This window comes from Myxocyprinus asiaticus, chromosome 33 (assembly GCF_019703515.2).
Source record: "Myxocyprinus asiaticus isolate MX2 ecotype Aquarium Trade chromosome 33, UBuf_Myxa_2, whole genome shotgun sequence".
Taxonomy (NCBI): domain Eukaryota; kingdom Metazoa; phylum Chordata; class Actinopteri; order Cypriniformes; family Catostomidae; genus Myxocyprinus; species Myxocyprinus asiaticus.
The window spans coordinates 41,971,807-41,992,116 of NC_059376.1; positions in this window are offsets into that span (position 1 = coordinate 41,971,807).

Genomic DNA, 20,310 nt, shown 5'->3' on the forward strand with positions numbered 1-20,310 from the left:
TGTCTTGGTTTTGACTGGTACTGACTCAAAGTCTGTTTTTTAGGCATAACACAAATCAGCCACAGCAAAACGATAAAATACCCCAATTTTCCACAATTAAATACATCAAATAAAATAGTAAATTAATGTAATAAAATAGAAATTATTTCGTTATTATTATTATTATTATTTATAATTTATTTATTAATAATAATTTATAATTTTTATGATAAATAAGTAATACGTGTTTTCACATTTTATGTACCAGCAGTCTAAATGGTTGTAACTTCCCGAAATCTTTAAAATGGCATTGTATCAGGGAGTAAATTGGTATACGTAATACAATTATTTGGGGGGGGTGGGTAATTGTCCTCATACAGACCCCAGACACCAGATTGCCCTTTACTCCCTCACCCCGAAAGGCTTCTCCCCCACCCCCACCTCACGGATCACTCTCTCTCTACCCCTATTAATTGGTTGTCAAAAATGTGCCGAATTAACGGATTAATGACCCCGGTTTTGAATCTTGAAGTTCTGGATGGAGATAGGATAGACCTTCCCCCATCCACCTCCACCCAGCCTACAACACACAACCCCCCCTTTGCTGCTTTTCGTGCAGTATTGCCACAAATCTGTATCCAGGACATTTGAGAGGATTGTGTTTCATTAGTTTGATTTGAGCGGACAGCGCTAAGCTGCTGTGGGGCTCTGCGCTGACAGCTAATTACAGGAATCTGCCTCGTCTACTGATAGAGAACAATGGGCTGAGATGAGCCTCCTTCGCCAGGGGGGAGTGACTGTACCGATCTTTATACACTTAATCTACATCTGAATATGAGAAAAACAGTCAAATGCACCACCTAGATAAGCTAACAGACCTGTTTGTAAGAGAGACGGCTAGGCTAACTGTTTTCTCAAGGTAAAACATCAATTACCGAGGTCTCCTCTGTGTTAAGCAAATGATCGGCCTGAAATAAATGCAAAACGGAAGGATTACATCACAGTGCGCAAAGTTTGCTACAGCCAACAACATTTCAGGTCGTTTTAATGCTATTGCTACGAAATGCACATTGACTTGCGTGTTTAAAGTAACTTAGCAGGAAAAAAATTGTGATGCTCAATTTGATGCCAGTAAATACACATTTAAATCTGTGGTCGTGGTCCAAGCGAGCGCTTGCGTGAGTAAGTGAGTGAACAGCGCAGCGGGCGAGTGAGGGCTAGCGAACAGTGGCTCCTGTCAAGCACGCGAATCTCGTGCCCATAACCTGAAGATATTCCCCTTGAGCAGCTTCAGTATTCCGCGTCCCATTCCTCGTCTTCAAATAATCAACATTAAAACATGCCTCTCCATTCATGTGGATGCTTTCCCCCTTAAAAGAAAATTAAATAGATTAGCACAAACGTCAGTAAATCAAACGACACATTACGCTCGCTACGTTTGAAGCGGCCAGCGCTAGCACGTCAAAACAATCCAATTAGCTGTGTTTCTGGCTCTGGCATATTCTTTTGTTTTGTTTTGCATTTCTCTTTCCTTTTTTTGTGGTTAACTCATGATGTTTTAAACTAAACTTGCTCTGTGAAATATTTGCTAGCGGATTACACCACTGCTATGTGCCGTCACATGGCATGCAACAATGCTAATTCTACAAGCTGTCCCAAAACTCCTACGTTTTTTGACACACTTTTTGCAAAGTTCTTTGTTTGCAGCACCTAGGTAGCATAGAAATCCTCATTTCTCCAGCTGCCATCTATTTGTCCTGGAAATCCTGACACACTGTCACCGCAATCAAGGTGGGAAAAGAAATCTCTCGGAGATGGAGACATTTCAGCATTTCTTAGCAGCTATTCGGCCAAAAGCTCAGGTCAGTCCATCTCTTCCTTATTTACGGTTTCATCATCAACTCTGCATGATTGGAAACCCACTGTGCCCCCCCGTCTCGCGCCACGGCCGTCGTTAATGTCGCTCTGTGTCAGAGTGACTAACCCGCGGCAACCGTAGTGACCCGTTTGGTCCAAGCAAAGGGTCTGCTAGTCTGTCGGCCATGGGGTCAGTGATGCCATAGCGATATGTTTGAGTGACAGGTCATGTGGGGGTATTGTTAGTGAGATTTTCCTGCACGGAGATACCCTGTCATGGGCGGTGTAGTGCTGCCAATGTCAACCGGCCCTGCGGCACCATCGCTGGGACACTGGCTGACAGGTGAGATGTACAGTGGCTCCTTGGCCTCCTAATTGCATCCCCTGGTCCTCAATCCTGTGGGGACTGGGAGATGATAGGGTGGCAGAGGCCGACTCATGCCCAGCTGCCCTGCCCTGTGTCGGGCATCAGTAAGGTGACTGTTCCACCTCCCTGGAGCTAAGTCTGGACATGCAATGATAATATGACATGAGGACCCAACACAAACATGGCAGGTGAATTTGATGGGCAAACATGGACCTGGATAGACATAAAAACATTCATGCATGGAAATTGTGCATGTTTTTGTCAACATATACTCCACGTTCTTGCGTGCATAAATTCAACACATTTTCCTAGCTTAGTATGATGAATAGAACTTAGTACTAAATATAAAAGTAGCAAAATAAAAATTTTAATGAGTTCAATACACTTGAATTTCTAAATACCATGTAGTAATTTTTTCTCAAAGAATTAGTGATAGTGTGTCTATCAGATGTAAAACACAGGATCAGGTAGACGTCTACATTTTACTGTTTAAAACGTGGCGAGACGTAATTGTCAAAGATACTATTAATGAAGTCCCCAGTGTATTTTTGCTTGTAAACTGAACTTGAATGAATATGTATGTTTCAAGGGAACCAAAGAAATTATACATCTTTTATCAGAATCATAAGGCAATACAGATAAAGTGACTATATACTGTATGTTTATCTAAATGTAATGGTTTTAGTGGTTTAAATTGCTTTAAAGATTAGAAATGACAGTGATGTCTGCAGGATGTTTAATTCAGCACAGAATATCTTTTAATCCATTAGGATACTTATGGCATTTCTGAAGTATCTGCCTTTATCTCATAAATAAACATATTCTAAAATCTCTATTTGAATGGTCTTGCAGAAAGAAGTTTAGACTCTAGAGTACCTGACATAAATATATGTATAATGACGTATATATTCTTAAGCGGTATATTCAAGGTTGTCAAAGAAAAGTTCCTTGAAATATTGGCTATGTTTGGATTAGCATAATAACATACTACTCTTACTTCTTATTTTCTGTAGGCATGAAATAACCTGATGTCCTAGTACATTTGGCATATGTTATACCAGAAAGCATTGTGCTCCATTTAACCTTCCATTTCCAGTGTGATGAATGAACAGAAAGAAATTGCAGTATTCCATTCTGACCATTTACAATTGAGCCACTGAGAATGAGGTGAGAATGAATTTACCTGTTATTTTATTATTAGCCTGTTGTGTGTGCATGTGTGTAACACAGGGTGCTGTTTCCTGGCACTTTTCAGTAGCAGCTGTGCATGGCTGGTGCTCATCCTGAGGGCAGAATCCTGCAGTGATATCAACATTGCTTCTACAGTGGTATCACAGCACTGAAAACACTCCTGGGAGATCAGTGATCCCCACACACACATCTCTGATGATACACAACCACCCAACCCAAGTTTGCTGGGAATATAGGCCCATATTCAGCACACATCACTGCACAATACTGTTTACACTAGTTAGACAGCGTACAGACACACACACGCTGTGCTCAAGAGTTTTAATTAGGCAGCATGAAAACACACAGTATCAACATTGCACTCCTCTCACACAGATTTTAGCTGTGTCTCGTTTCGAAGGCTGCATGCTAGGTAGGACGCGTCCTTTGAAGGCTGCAGTATACCGAGCATCCTCCTTTAAACAAGTCTCGTTTAAACGAGACGGCCTTCGCAGGACAAATGGAAACGTAACATAACATGGTTGCTATGACAGCACGGCACTCTTTAACAAGCGTGAGCACTTTGAGTGAGAAGGTAACAGATTCATTTCAGCAATATTTATACACTCAGTAGAAAATGACATGCAAGCTACCTCGTGAATTTGGATGGATGGACGGACGGACGGATGGACAGACAGACAGATAGATAGATAGATAGATAGATAGATAGGAAGCAGTCTAGGCCCCGAAGCACCAAAGCAGCCCCAAATCATGATGCTCCCTCCACCGTACTTCACTGTTGAGTGAATGAGGTGCCCTATTTACGCCATAAGTAGTGCTGCGTGTTCTTTGCAAACAATTCAACCTTAGTTTCATTAGTCCACAAAACATTTTCCCAGTAGCGTTGTGGAGTGTCAAGGTGGTCTTTGGCAAACTTCAGGCATGCAGCAATGTTTTTGTTGGAAAGCAGCGGCTTCCTTCGTGGTGTCCTGCCATGGACACCATGCCTGTTTAATGTTTTCCATATAGTACACTCATGAACAGAGACATTAACCAGTTCCAATGATTCCTTCAAGTCTTTAGCTGTCACTCTAGGGTTCTTTTTTACCTCATTGAGCATTCTGCGGTGTTCCTTTGAGTCATATTGGCTTGATGGCCACTTCTAGGGAGAGTACCCACAGTACTAAATCGTCTCCTGTTTGTCTAACTGCGGACAGATGAATATCTAACTTCTTCGGGATAGGTTTCCAGATTTATGCGAAGCAACAATTCTTGATCGTAGATCTTCTGAGATCTCTTTTTTGTGAGGCATGGTCCTCGTCAGCATATGCTTCTTGGGAATAGCAAACTCAACCTTTTTGAGTGCATTTTATAAGTCAAAGTAGCTCTAATTCACACTTCCAATCTCTTTTCATTAATTAGATGCCAGGTTTGCCAACTTTTGACTAGAGTTACTTAGTTAGACCATCTAGAACTTCCTTTGCTTACCCTGTTAGGATAGATGAAAGTAAATAAACAAATACATGACAACCAAAATTAGTTAGTTAGCTAGTTAGTTAGTTTTAGTTAGTTAGGGTTAGTTAATTGGTGGGTGAGTGAGTGAGTGAGTGGACTGATTAGTTTGTTAGTTAGTAGTTTGTTTTAGATTGTTTGTTTGTTTGTTTGTTTATCCCTTGTGGGACAGACAGAAAGTTTTAGTTGGTTAGTCAATCAGTCTAACAAATTAGTTTGTTAGTTTTAGTTGATCTAATTTTTTTAATTGGTTTGCATTAGCAGTTATAATCAGCACTGCACAGTACACAGAACACACCACACATAATACAATAAATGTAAATGTAATTATAAACATAAACATGATATGCAATATGCACAATATAAACCATAGTACACACTACACACATATGACAGTAAATAGACAGTTAACATTATTGACAATAGTTCACCATACACAACTAATTCTACAGGGTTTTTTTCAACACAATATGCAACGTGTGCACAAAACAAAATTTGTTTCACAGATATTATACTGCACAGTGATTCAGAAGGTATCTATTGCACATTTAATATACATAACATATAGCACTACATCAAGAACATGTGTGAAGGCCAGTAAAACCTAAAGGAACTATGCTGCTGTCCTGGGCTGGAGGAAGGACAGAGTAGGAACCATGTGGCAAGAGCAACAAGAGAGCAGCTTTTTATCCACTGCTGGTTTCTGAAGCGCTCAAACTTTAAAAGCACTTGGCAGAATGACTGATGATAGTGATGCCACACTGGCATCCAGCGGCCACAGCAAGTACTACAGGCCTATAGAGCAAACCACTGAAGAGTCAACCGAGGTGTGATTTAGTGGGTATTCTTTTACAATTAGCATATGCTTTACATAATATGACATTAGGTACAATAAAAACATTTTTGTCAGCAGTTTCACTCTGTCATATTCAGTTGACTTTAGTGTGGATGGTCTATGATAAAGTACAATTACAGTGAATGGTCCTACTTTAGTGGTTATCTCATTTATTTTACAATTCAGAACATTTCTGATTAAAGGAACTTAATGTTTCTTTATATGTGTAGTAACAGCACGGCAGTGGGGTTTTTTAATGACAGCATTAATTACAAGTATGAACTATACTGTATTTTTACATTCTCTGGAGAAAATGGGAGTGATGCTTAGCTGTGCTAAACTTACCTCCACTTCGAGTGTTGTGGGTGGCTGGCGGGGTGTTGCTGTGCGGTTGCTATGGTATGCTAAATAGTTGCTAGTATGATCTGATGGTTGCTAGGTAGTTATATACACTGGACAAAAAAACAAAAGTGTCCACCTCCAAGTCTCTGTGATATTCTCCATTTTTGGATTGGGTTCCTCTTTCAATGAAAGCCTATGGGCTTTCTAAATCAGACAGAAATTTAGTTGATTGATTGATTGATTGAAGTTTGGTTTGTTTATTGATCCCTTGTGGGATCAACTAACTAAATCAGAAAAGGTTGATTGGTTGATTTAAGTCTGTTTTAGTTTGTTTGTTGATTCCTTGTGGGATCGACTAACTAAATCAGACTGGAAGAGTTAGTTACTTAGTCAGTTAGTTAGTTAGTTAGTTAGTTAGTTACTAACTGCAACTAGCAACTAACAACTAACTGACTAATTCAGACAATTTTAGTTAGTTAGATAGATGGTTAAAACGTTTGTTTGATTTAGTGTGTTTGTTAATCCCTTTTGGAATCCACTAAATTAGACAGTAATTGTTAGTTGGCTGAAGTTTGTTTTAGTTTGTTTGTTGATCCCTTGTGGGATTGACTAACTAAATCAGACAGAAAGTTGGTTGGTTGATTGATTGATTGATTGATTGATTGATTTTTAAGTTTGTTTTGGTTATTGATCCCTTGTGGGATTGACTAACTAAATCAGAAAAGGTTGGTTGGTTGGTTGAAGTTTGTTTTAGTTTGTTTTAGTTTGTTTGTTGATCTCTTGTGGGGTTGACTAACTAAATCAGACAGAAAGTTGGTTGGTTGGTTGGTTGATTGATTGATTGATTGATTTGTTTAAGTTTGTTTTGCTTTGTTTATTGATCCCTTGTGGGATCAACTAACTAAATCAGACTGTAATATTTAGTTAGTTAGTTAGTTAGTAACTTCAACTAGCAACTGACTAATTCAGACAGTTTTAGTTAGTTTTATTTAGTATTTTTAGGTTAAAAAATATGTATGTTCAATTACTTAGAAAACGCAACAGTGTGGGACAAGTTATTTGCCAAGGTTCAGACTTAGACTTACATGTCTGTTCAAATCATCAACCTGAAGTATGAGCAATAATAATGGTGATGATTGCCTCAGTAAACACCACTAATTAAAACAATACACAGTGAATAAAAGTAATCAAGGAGTTCATATAAAAATGACATAATTAACCTCAAGTCAGTGTTAATGAACTGTGTTGCTGTGTCTGCACAGTGTGATAAAGAGTGTCTTTATTGCTGGTCCACTCATTGTGTGAGTGTGTGACCATCACGGTGATGGAAGGTCGTAAGATTGACAGATTGGTCCCATGGTGGGAGTTTACGGCTGTGTAGATGATGCATAGACGAGAGAGGAGGAGGAGGCAGTGAAGAAGCTATAGTGATTTTCGATAGGTCTCTCATCCTGATCTTTGCATGGCCTGTGGCCTCTCTGGCCCCAAAACTAATCAATCAGCTAAAGCCAGCGCCAGCAGTACACTAATATTGAGTAGTGTGTGTTTGTTTATGTGTGTTATGTAGTTAATGAAACCCATTGATACATTTCTTCTCATGCTTGAGTTTGTGTTTGAAATAGTTCACCCAAAATGAAAAAAAAGCTGTCATCATTTACCCACCCTCATGTTATTCCAAAACTGCTTTACTTTCTATCTTCAGTGGAATTCAAAAGGACAATTACAGTGACCATAAAGCCATATGAATAATTTTATGTTAGTCACATCGTTATGCGCTACATCTGAAGTCTTCTGTAGACATCCAATAGCGTTGTGTGAGGAATAGACCGAAATTTAAGTAGTTATTCGTGGAAAATCTTACATATTCAAACTTGCTGCACACGATAGGTTACAAGATATGTGAAAACCAAGGACATTAACCTAGAGTGACACATCTTAATGCACCATAATATCTGTGAACGCAACTTTAATGTTAGAGCTCCAGTGGAGGGAAAGATTTTAAGCAAATTACTATTTACATTTTGGTCTGCTTCTCACACAAAGCTAATATATTGTTTCAGACTTGGAATATTGCACACTAGTTATATACTGCCCTTCCACTTTCATTGTGTGGAAAAGAGCTGCTTATCTCAAGCCCTTTCAACATTTAATCTTGTGCATGATATGAAATACAGATATCTATAATTTAATATTCACTAGAGAAAATGCTCATTTTTGATATCAGTAATTATATATGCACTAGTAAAAATATACATTTTTTATATAAGAAGTTGTCAAAAAAAATTATACAATCAAATTAAAAAATATACATCTGTAATTGTATTTGCTCAAGTAGAATTTTACAATTATTTCCATTCACTCCTGTTCAAAATGCAATTACAGATATCTATAAACAGTGCTGGGTAGTAATGGATTACATGTAATCTGGTTTACGTAACTGTATTACAAAAATCAAGTACTTGTAATTAGATCAAATTACATTTTTAAATACTCGCAATCAGTTTACAGTTACTTTTTACTGATTAAATGATTACATATTACACAGGAAAAGGCAGGACATTTTTTTATAATTTAATGATCGCTCTATTTCTTATTCCTTTTAAATATTTTACATTTTTCATTCTAAATCAGCCTACATCACTGGTAAGTCTTCCAGTGTTTTTGAATGGGGGTGGAACTGCCGAACGATTGCATAAGTTTGGTAAAGTTAGTCTTAGTTTCCTGAATTGCTTTTGTACTCCGTTTCAAAAATGCATGAATGTGCTTTTGTGACGTTGATTCACAAATATAAACAGACAGAAACAGACAAATAGCAAGTAAAACACACACACACACACACACACACACACACACACACACACACACACACACACACACACACACAAAATCATATCAGTTCTCATATTTTGATCCATTAAGTCAGTTTTTTTTTATGCATTTAAGCAACATTATGTAAAAATAGAACAAGCTTATCCTACTCAAATGCATGTGACATCAAATAAACAAGAATTAGGTCACAAGTAATCCAAAAGTAATCCTAAAGCAATCAGTTACTAGTGCAAATGCCCTTTCCTGATGTCAACAATGGAATTATAACTAGTAAAAAATTTCATTCCCAGATATCTGAAATACGAAATCTAATATACTGAAATACATTTACATATATATATATATATATATATATATATATAAATCATTTTTACTAGTATTTCAATTGTTGATATCAGAATGAACATTTGTACCAGTAACAATGTAACTATTGATATAAACAATGATCACTTTTACTAGTAAAAAGCACATTGCTGATGTGAAATTGGAATTTCAACAAGTAATAGATATCTGTAATCACATTTTGAACAGGAGTGAATGACCACTGTGTAATTGAAGATAATTGTGTAATTACTGAAAATGCTGTTACAGAGTTGAAATTTCATTTTTGATATCAGGATTTGTGTATTTCCGTGAATAACGTCCTTTTTTACATCAAGAATTAACATTTTAACTAGTGCAAATTTTATTATAGATATCTACAATTCATATCCTTGATTAAATGTCGAAAATATCTGCTTGAACATTCTGCTAAACATCTCCTTTAGTGTTCCAGAAAAAAAGAAAGCCATTAGTGTTTAGAACTACAAGAGGGTGAGTAAATGATGGCAGAATTTTCATTTTTGGGTTAACTATCCCTTTAAATATACTGTAGAACTGTCAGTTGCTTGCATCTGGACCGCACAACATTATAATTTGGGGTGAGATGGTGTCTGTATTGTCTGGTTTCTCCTGCACAGCATATGTTAGCAGACACTGTGGAGAGCCCATGGGAGCGTGTGGGGCTGATGCAGCTCAGATGTATTGTGCTGGTCATCTGGTGTGTGGCAGTGAATATTATGCAGCTTTATCATTCAAACAGATCCTGGAACAGCTGATCCTTGTACCAACCCCCTTTACACCTAATTAGCCTCATTAACTATCTCACCTGAACTCAGCATGCAGCGCGGCCACCTGGGAGCCAACGGCAGGTAAAAATACCTCACACAGGCACCGCCCACTCCTATTATTACACCAGCTGCACTCACAAGCACATGAACTCACCTTTTCCTGCACATATACTCAAGAGCAAACTGCACAAACAAGCAGAAACCCAACACACCATGAAGGATTAACACACTTGGGCTTTAATACAATAGTGCACAAACTGTGTGTCACTGATAAAGAGTGAACTTAACAAACAATACCATGATATATCAATGTTTTGTAGATTTTACCATGGTTTTACCATGTTTTTTGTTTTTTTACATCTATTAAAGTATTAAAATGGTATTACCATGTTTTTGGACATCTACTGTGGTAATGCCATAGTATTTGGAAATGATGCCAGGATTTTACCATGTTTTTTTACATCTACCATAGTAATACAGTGGTATTTGAAAATGGTTCCAAGGTATTACCATGTTTTTGGACATCTATTGTGATAATACCATAATATTTGGAAATGTTACTATGGTATTTCCATTTTTTTTTTTTTTTTTTTTTTTTTTTGGACATCTACTATATGAGTATAGTATTTGGAAATGGCACCATGGTTTTACCATGTTTTTTTTTTTTTTTTTTTTATTTATTTTTTTTTTAAATCTATTAAAGTATTAAAATGGTATTACCATGTTTTTGGACATGTACTGTGGTAATACCATGGTATTTGGACATTTTACCCTGTTTTTGGACATGTACTGTGGTAATACCATGGTATTTGGACATTTTACCATGTTTTTGGACATCTACTGTGGTAATACCATGGTATTTGGACATTTTACCATGTATTACCATGTTTTTGGACATAATTGATACCTACCATTTTAATACCATAGTATTTGGAAATGGTACCATTGAAATTACCATGTTTTTTAACATCTACTTTAGTAATACCATAGTATTTGGAAATGGTACCATGTATTTACATTTATGCATTTGGCAGATGCTTTTATCCAAAGCGACTTACAGTGCCCTTATTACAGGGACAATCCCCCTGGAGCAACCTGGAGTTAAGTGCCTTGCTCAAGGACACAATGGTGGTGGCTGTGGGGATCGAACCAGTTATGTGCTTTAGCCCACTATGCCACCACCACTATTTACCATTTTTTGACATATATTCTATAGTAATACCATAGTATTTTGAAATGGTACCATGGTATTACAATGTATTTAGACATCTACCATAGTAATACCATAGACATTGTACCATAGTATTACCACATTTTTGGACATGTACTAAGGTAATACCATGTTAATGTTTTTATTATCATCTGAAAACATCACTGTACGATGGTACTGCCACAATAATGTTTTGTAAGGGAGAGATGCTGTAAACAAACACATTATCCATAACTCTGACATACTGTACATAAATATAAAAATGCAGAGATGCATGAAGACATATGAAAAACAAACCACTGAAGCCTTGTAAAGATGAATCCCTCGGCTACTAATATGTGTGTGTGTGTGTGTGTGTGTGTGTGTGTGTGTGCACAGCTGTTTGGTGTCTCACACTGTTAGTGTGTTGATATCCCCTGTGGGCCTCAACATCAAGTGCTCTGCCATCACCACGACAACCACCGCCAGATGAGCTCATGTTGTGCAGCGATAGCGACGTTAGCGTGTCGGTCGTGCTGTGTGTTTTGTCAGTTCTTATGTTGCATGTTTAATGGTAACATGTCAATCATTAGATGTATTTGCTAATGCAAGCATCCTTATTAATATAGTTAATACTTTAAGTACTTTGACTAAGAACAATGAGTACTTGAACTTGAACACAAAACTTTGGCGTGTAGTTTGTATCTTGTACCGTTTGTGCTACAGACATGAATGATATCTGAAATCACTGGTCTGCCATAACACTAAGTGCTAAAAATATAAATCCTTTGAAATATTACTTCAATGAATTTTTTTATTAATACATTAACATAATGTGAAACCAAGTTATTGCCATAACAGACCTTGTACACTGTAATATAGGGCTTTAATTTATGGTTTGTGCTCCAAGATCATGTAATATGATTCATGTTTTATAAAGACACTATCTGTACTACTGATCTTTTGTAGTGTCTAGTAGTGTGTCTGTTTGAATCTGCCATGTAACATTAAGAGTAAAGGTTTTGACGACACATTTCAGTCAAGAAACTTGGTTAAAATCAAAATAGCAGACTCATACAGTCAGCCAGGTTAGCAATAAAGCTAATGATCAGGACACTCTACAAATGGACAGTTTTCAGCTGTCGACATTTAACAAGACACTACACATGTTTATAACTGAGAGAAAATTATACGAACCTTAAATCACAGTATTCCTCTGATGACATCCATTTCTTTAAAAGTTTGCAGCCTTGGAGCTTATCTGTAAGTGCTTGATTGCATGCTCATGAGAGCGCAGTGACTCTGGTCCTGCCCTGATAGTAAAATGAACCGTGATTGGTTGAAGATAGAACGTGCTACGATTGGTCCAAGTAATGTGGCTGTTATCTGATTGGCTTGGGTAGACGATGGGTGGAGTCCACCTATTTGTGGATTGCCTGCAGCTCTCACACAATAAATGTTTCAGAATTCACAAATGTGAGCTGCCATCCACAAATAAATACTGGACAGAGTTGTGTTTGTGAGTTAAACATATATATACATACAGTTCAGAACACTCTGGGCTGTCATTAAAGGGTTAAACTTTTGACGCACGGAGCCATGTGACAAAACAACATGGCACTGTCTTTAAGAGAAACGCCAACAAAACTACATCTGGTAAGAAACCTCATTACGTTTTTACATTGTAACCTGTTTGAGTGAAAAGATTAGAGTCTCTAGTTTCATCCGATATGCCATTTTGAAAATGTTAGCAATTTGTCGTGAAACGGCACACTGTTAAACACAATGACCACTGACCTTTTTTTCTATAGAAATCCTGTATTTACTGTGCATTTTCACATTGAGAAAATGTTTTTGCTTTCAGAGGCTTTAAATGGAGTCACGATGAAAATGAGGTGCATTTGGAACTGTTCTGAGACCAAAGCAGACAGACAGCACACTGGAGGTTAAGTCATTCACTAAATAGGGAACAAGGGAGCATACTATAGCTTTCTATGCATCTAAGTGCATTCACTCCTAAATTCTGATCAGAAGTTCAGTTTCAGGCTGCAGATGATGTTTGGATCACTCAACATGTTTGGCAGACATGGGACAATGATAATCAGTACATAGATTCAGAATTTATAATGTATAATTTTATTTTAACATGGTTGGCAGTGATTGGATGATGCTGGCCGTTACTTGTATCAGAATTAATTATGCTAATTTCTGATTGGAGAAATTCTTCAGCACTGGCTATCACTTGTTTGCTTGACAGTGCAAAGAGAGAACATTGAGATTTTGGAGTCATGAGTTTGAATCCAGGGTGTGCTGAGTGATTCCAGCCAGGTCTCCTAAGCAACCAAATTGGCGTGGTTGCTAGGGAGGGTAGAGTCACATGGGGTAACCTCCTCGTGGTCGCGATTAGGGGTTCTCGCTCTCAATGGGGTGCGTGGTAATTTGTGCATGGATTGCGGAGAATAGCATGAGCCTAACATATTGGGAGTCTCCAAGGTGTCATGACGACGAGCCACGTGATAAGATGTGCGGATTGACGGTCTTAGAAACAGAGGCAACTGAGACTTGTCCTCCACCACCCGGATTGAGGTGAGTAACCGCGCCACCTTGAGGACCTACTAAGTAGTGGGCATTCCAAATTGGGAGAAAAGGGGATACATTTAAAAAAAAAAAAAGACAGACCTACCATGAGCTCTGAGATTGTTAATCAATAGTATTTGCTTCTTTAGAAGCCATCAGTCTGCGTTATTTCAACTTATTTTTTTGTGTTTAATAATGGAATTCCTGGTGAAGAACTACACTACCCATGATCTTAAAGAGTAAGATCCACCAATCAGATAATTGCAGTAAACAAAGCACGCCAAAAGAGCTCTGCAGCGACCACCCGCTCCCATGATGCACTGTGAATGACACCATCGAGTCGCTCTCCCTACAGTCTCAAACGACTTTTATATCTATAAATATTTGAAAATTTTCCAATAAAATATATTGTTTCAACTTCAAATAAATAGTTTTATACTTTTCTATGTTTTTTAATGCAATTGTAGTCCATTCCCTTATTAAAGACTTTAATTACACCGTCTTGAACTTTTGTCTTTTTGTCTGATTTTCAAAGATATTTTTGCTTCAAATCAAAGCTTGTAATGTTGTGGTTCACCTCGGAGCTGGTTGGTTTGTTTCATGGCTTACAACTCTGTTCTTAAGGATTTTTTGAAACCCCTATGGAGAAAATGAATGGGGAAAATACTCTATTGCCATCATGGTAGTGTCCAGTAAAACATGCTTTTTTCATGGTATATATTATGTTAATACCACAGTAATTTTATGGAAGTGTCCAAGAGTGTTACCTTTTTTCCATGGTATATTTTTGTAAGGGTCCCTCTGTTCTTTCTTTGCCACATTAAAACGGCATTAGAACAAAGATGTGGCATTGTTCATCTGAAGTGACTGCTTGACATAATTGTAGCTCGATCCCATCCGCTGTGCCGCCCACCCACAGTTCATTTTCTCTCTCTCTTTCTCTGTTCTCAGTCTCAGGCTTCAGCTCTTCTCCCTTAATGACGTGTTGAGTTTAATTAAACACAGTCTCACTCATCTCACCTGTCAGTTCCATCTCTTTCTGCCAGCTCAGTGACTGGCCTCCTGGGTGAGTGCCACAGCCATTCTCTCTCTCTCTCTTTATCTCTGTCACTATACTTTTCTTTGGGTGTGTTTACACTTGGCAGGTTTGGTTCGATTAAAATGAACTCTGGTGCGATTACTTTGTTAGTGCGGTTCATTTGAACAAGTGTGAACGCTGCCATCTGAACCTTGGTGCGCATCAAACAAGTGGGCCGAGACTGCCTGAGTGGTGGGTCTCGGTCCGCTTCCAAATGATCTCTGGTGCGGTTCGATTGATATATGAACGGACCAAAAACAGGAAGTAATTTGCCTAATACTGACCTCAAGCATACCTGGTTCTTCTCATCAATGTTGCCCATTATAGTTCGGTACAGGCGTCAGCCGTCCTTGCAGCATATCTTCGTTTGTGTGTGCAACGGAGGAATTCCTGCCGCTGTTTTGACTCCTTTACACATTTTATTACCTCTTCGTTTGTTCTCAGCTGGTAAAAATACCACCATATATACATATATAAATCTAACGAGCGCATTTCACCCAGCAGCCAGCATTGTTTTGGATGTTCGGCAAGTTCCATCGCAAAATATACGTCATAAAAGCTGTCCAATCAGGTTGTAGGACTTTTTCCTTATGCCTATTGTTTTGTATTTTTAGGTTCAGTGTTAAAAATGCTAGTGTGAACGCTAAGCAAACCAGGGTCCAGACCAAGTGGACCAAGAGAACCGAACTACAGCTGTGAACACACCCTTTATCTCACGTCCATACATAAAGTTGGGATCGGTCAGGATGGCTTAACAACAAACTATTTGATTAGTGAGGTTAACTTGTGAGCTTATCTAGATTTGTTTAGCAGTGGTGATTTAAACACTACAAAAAATCTTTTTTTTATTCAGTATTTAAGTCTTGTTTTCCAGCAAAAAATATTTATGGAAGATGCTGTTTGCACCCTGGTGCAAATAATGGTATTTGCTATTTACACCCCAGTGCAAATAGTGGCAGATATCATTTGTACTCCAAACCTGGTGCAAATAATGGTAGATACTAATTGCACCCTGGTGCAAATAGCGTCAGATACTATTTGCAGCCATTTTTAAATACTAACATACAGTATGAGCATCACTGCAGTATGTTTATTGTGTTTATTTAGAGTCCCACAGCCACACTACATTAATCTCTACCCCTAAACCTAACCTTAACCATACCTTAGAAAAAATAACCTTATTTATACATTAGTAATACAGTGATGCAATCTACACATAAGCGATGCAGAGCCGTGGGAACAATTGCGATGGACAGACCCTGCCTCCAATCAAACTCTTCTCTGCACTCCTCGACATTCACCGTGACCAAATCACTGCGATGAAATCAACTTTTATATTCATGTTTTATCTATTATTTTAAGTGGTATTAAAGGAAATATTAAGAGTGGATACAGGAAATCATATGGGAAAAGAGAGGGACAAAAGGCAAATTTGAACCGCGGTCGCTAGGACAACAGTACACATTTACACCGTCTTTACACCCCACACCACAGCAGCGCAAGCGACATCTATTGTTTAATTTGTCATATATTTTTATGGTTCTACCAGACTATTGGAGGTGCAAATAGCTCCACTGTGTGGCAGATGCTATTTATACCAGGGTGCAAATAGTTACTCCGAATATTTAAACATAATTCAAACAAGATAAATTTGCATGAGAAGCAAAATTGCATTAGTTAAGACTTGTTTGAAGAAAATAGTTTATTATTTCCTAGTAATTAGGGATGCTTATTAAAGAGCTCCTTTTATGGTTTTTAACCATGCCTAATTTTGTATTAAAGGTCTCATACAATAGAAGGAGCTTTTTGACATGCATCCAAGGTCATCCAAGGTCAAAAAACACTTTAATTTGCTCATAATTTAAATTGCAGCATTACCGTTTTTTCCCAGTGTCAAAAACGACTCGTTCAATGATCCGTTCTAAAGGATTCATTCTAAACTCCTCCTTTCAGAGAGCCTACTCTGCTCTGATTGGTCAGATGTCCCAGTCTGTTGTGATTGGTCTACCGCTCTTTAAGAATGAATGCCTTATTAATATTAAACTTTATTAATCTCCACGGGGCAATTAAAGGTAGGGCTACAGTGCTTCACAGAAAAACGAATGTTAAAAAACAGAATCAATCAATAAATAAAAAATAACAGTGGACTAATTGCAAAAAAAAAAAAGTATTCATAAAAATGTAATTAAAAATACAAACAATAGATACAGCTTTACCTACATATATCTTAAATTAAGCTTCACAATTAAGTGAGGTTTATAGTTAAAACAAGATTACAACAAGAACAATTTGGGGAAAGAAATAAGAAAAATATGCTGTGTTCTATTCAACTTGGAAAGTCGTAATTTCCAACTTCATAAATGAAAAAGTGCAATGGAATGCCACTTGAAGTCAGACCTCCAACTTGGAAACTCATGCGGAAATCGTCAACTCAACAATTTTGCCGAGATGCAGGTGTATGATATCACGCAAACATGTCGGCACTCAGAGAGGTGTACTTAGTCAATGATTAACATTCACTTATACGTTTCTACATTACATGATAATAAAACTTATTTAGCAAACGTTTGCAGAGACAGGTGTGTAAAATACAATACATTTTATTCTCTTTTGTTAATCTTTACTGATTACGAAAATTATTTTTTGCAAAGAATGGGATGAATTTTAAAAAGGAACTTTAAAATTAACTGATTAATCTGAACACTTTAACGTTTGCATTACACAATCAGCTGCATTTACAAGCTTGTTCGAGTGTGATCAAATTGCTTAGTAGCTCAACTGATAAAACTGTCACGGTCCTGTCACCTTGTCAGGTTGGGTTTCTGTCTGATGGGACCGTGGCATTATTTTCCTGTCTCGTGTTTTGTGTACCTTCTTTGTGTGAACGGGTCCAGTTGTTAGTGACCGCCATGTGCGAGTTACCGCCGTGCGCTCTCCGATGATGTCACGGTCCTGTCACCTTGTCAGATTGAGTTTTTGTCTGACGAGGACCATGGCATCATCGTTCCCTGTTTGTTTTGGTCAAAGCGTGTTTACGTTTTGCCCTCATGTGTTTCAGGTGCTGCTGGCACGCGGAATCAGTGTTTCCATGGGAACCCTGATTGTTTCCATGGGAACGCTGATCATGACAACTTTCAGCTGCGAGCGGCACCTGCCCCTCGTTTGTTTCCTGCTTATTTAAATCCCCTCGTGTGTCATGTCCGGGCTGGATCGTTCAGTGTGGTTTATCGTTTATGTAGTTCAGTGATGAATGTAGTCTAGCTTATGCTAATGTGTGTGCTGTCAAGCAACTAACCTTGCTCTCTGTGTCTAGTTGGTGCTGTTTCGTGTATCTGTTGGTTGCCTGTCTCTGCCTGAATGTCAGTAGTGTGGTTACCTTCCAGCTCCTGTCCTCGCTGCCCACGAATCGCCGTGGAGTATTCCTTGTAGCTGCAGCGAGTGCTGGGACCGCCAGTTTTCGCCAGCACAAGTTTAATTTGATGTTTATTGTTGTAAATAAATCCTTTGAACTGTTCTTCTGCTATTGGGTCTCTGTCTCACTCTTGCTCTGACAAAAGCATTGCACTTGTGATGTAAAGGAGCGGGGTACAAGTCCTGAAGAGCACGCAAGTCATGAGTCGAAAGTGTCATAGAAACACCACAAAATGATGTGGTTGCGTATTTCATCCCACGTTAGGTTAGGTTTGGGTTTAGGTTTAAGGTTTAGGGCAGGGAGGTCAGTTTTGTTGATTTAAAACTCGATATAGCATTAAACTTTAAAAACCTCGTCTTTTTGCGAAAACATTTTACTCTGTTTTAGCACCACTCAGTGGACATTTTATTTCAGAACTGATGTGACGTGTTCTTTTCTAAACACTTTTGCATCCCTCCTCCTCTATTCTTTTCATTTGTGTGTGTGTGTGTGTGTGTGTGTGTGTGTGTGTGATGGGGGTCAGTCAGGCATGTAGTGCAGTAGACAGGAGTCCCTGGTGTGGAGATTCCTCGCCGTCTGCCTTAATTGAGACATACTGTCAAAGTGACACATGTACACATTTGCATGGTGAGTGTATTGTGGTTTTTTGTGTGGATGGAGGGGACAGAAAAGAACTCTTCTGTTAATCAGCTCTCCATCTCAGTAAACGACAGAAAAACGCTCGTCTCCTAACAGTGACAGCAGCAACACCAGGGGACACGGTGAGAAAGGGGAATCGGTGCTTTGAGATTCCTCTCTTCTCTTTCACTCAGCAAACTGCAGGATGAACTGAAGTATTTGAAAGTGGCATTGAGTCTCTTGTATGTGCTGTTCGTCACCTGTATGTTAATATTTCCCGGTTTCATTTTTACAGCAGGCTTAGTTCCCTCACCTGTACACACCTGGGCTCGGCCATGTCGGCTATGTCTGTGAACATAGTCAGAAAGCTTTCAATAGGTTTCACAATTAACTTTTTGAATTATTTTTACATTTGATGCTTTCTACTCAACATAAATGCAGCTTTAGGTTACTTTAAGTAAAGGAACACTTCACACGAAATGTACTCTTTTTGATCAAAAACATATGACTTTCCTTCTTATGTTTTGAGCAAGGCTCAAGCTTCTTTTTTCCAATGCAAGCATACAAGCTCCAAAAATTTCCAAAAAAACTAGGGCTGTCAAATGATTAATATTTTTAATCAATTGTATGGTAAGTCAATTAATTAGTTGCAATTAATTGCAATTAATCGCATATGCAAATATGTGCAGAGAAAGCCCCTAAAATAACAATAATTAAATATATACAGTATAATTATTAAATAATTATATAAAAATAATTATAATTTAATCTATATTGCAAACAGCAATGCGGATTCCTCCTCAAAACTGCAAATTATGTAAAAATTGACATGGTAGAGACATGTACTTCACACATGTACACAGCATTTCATTAATTTGTTATTAAACATTGCAAGAGTCTTCATGTGAACTGTCGATTGAATCAAAGTATCGGTTTTATGACTAGCGGATTTGTAAAGCATTATTTTAACGTTAGCGATAAATAATAGTAAACTGTAATTCTGTCACGTTTTTACATATCAAGGTGAAATTTTGCACAGTACTTCAGAGTGATGTCATCTTGAAGCCTGTTAGGTTGGAAAAAACATTAGTCAAAATGGCATTCGATTTTTTGGACATATGGTTATTGAGACAATGTGGACATTTTGAAAGACATGTTTCCTACACCTACATACCGAGTTTCAAGTCAATTGGAGCTATGGTTCAGGAGGAGTAGATTTTTGTAGTTTTGGACAAATTTGTACTGTACAGAAAATCCATCATGGCAGACTTTATGGGTTCTAGAGGCTTTATTGTTCCTCATGAGAAATGAGGCATATATACCAGGTTTCAGAAATTTTGGACTTATGGGGTGGAAATGGCATCACTTTGAAAATGGACAAATTTGGGCGTGGCCTGTAGCGCCACCTATAGGCTTACGTGGGCCATTTTTGGTGT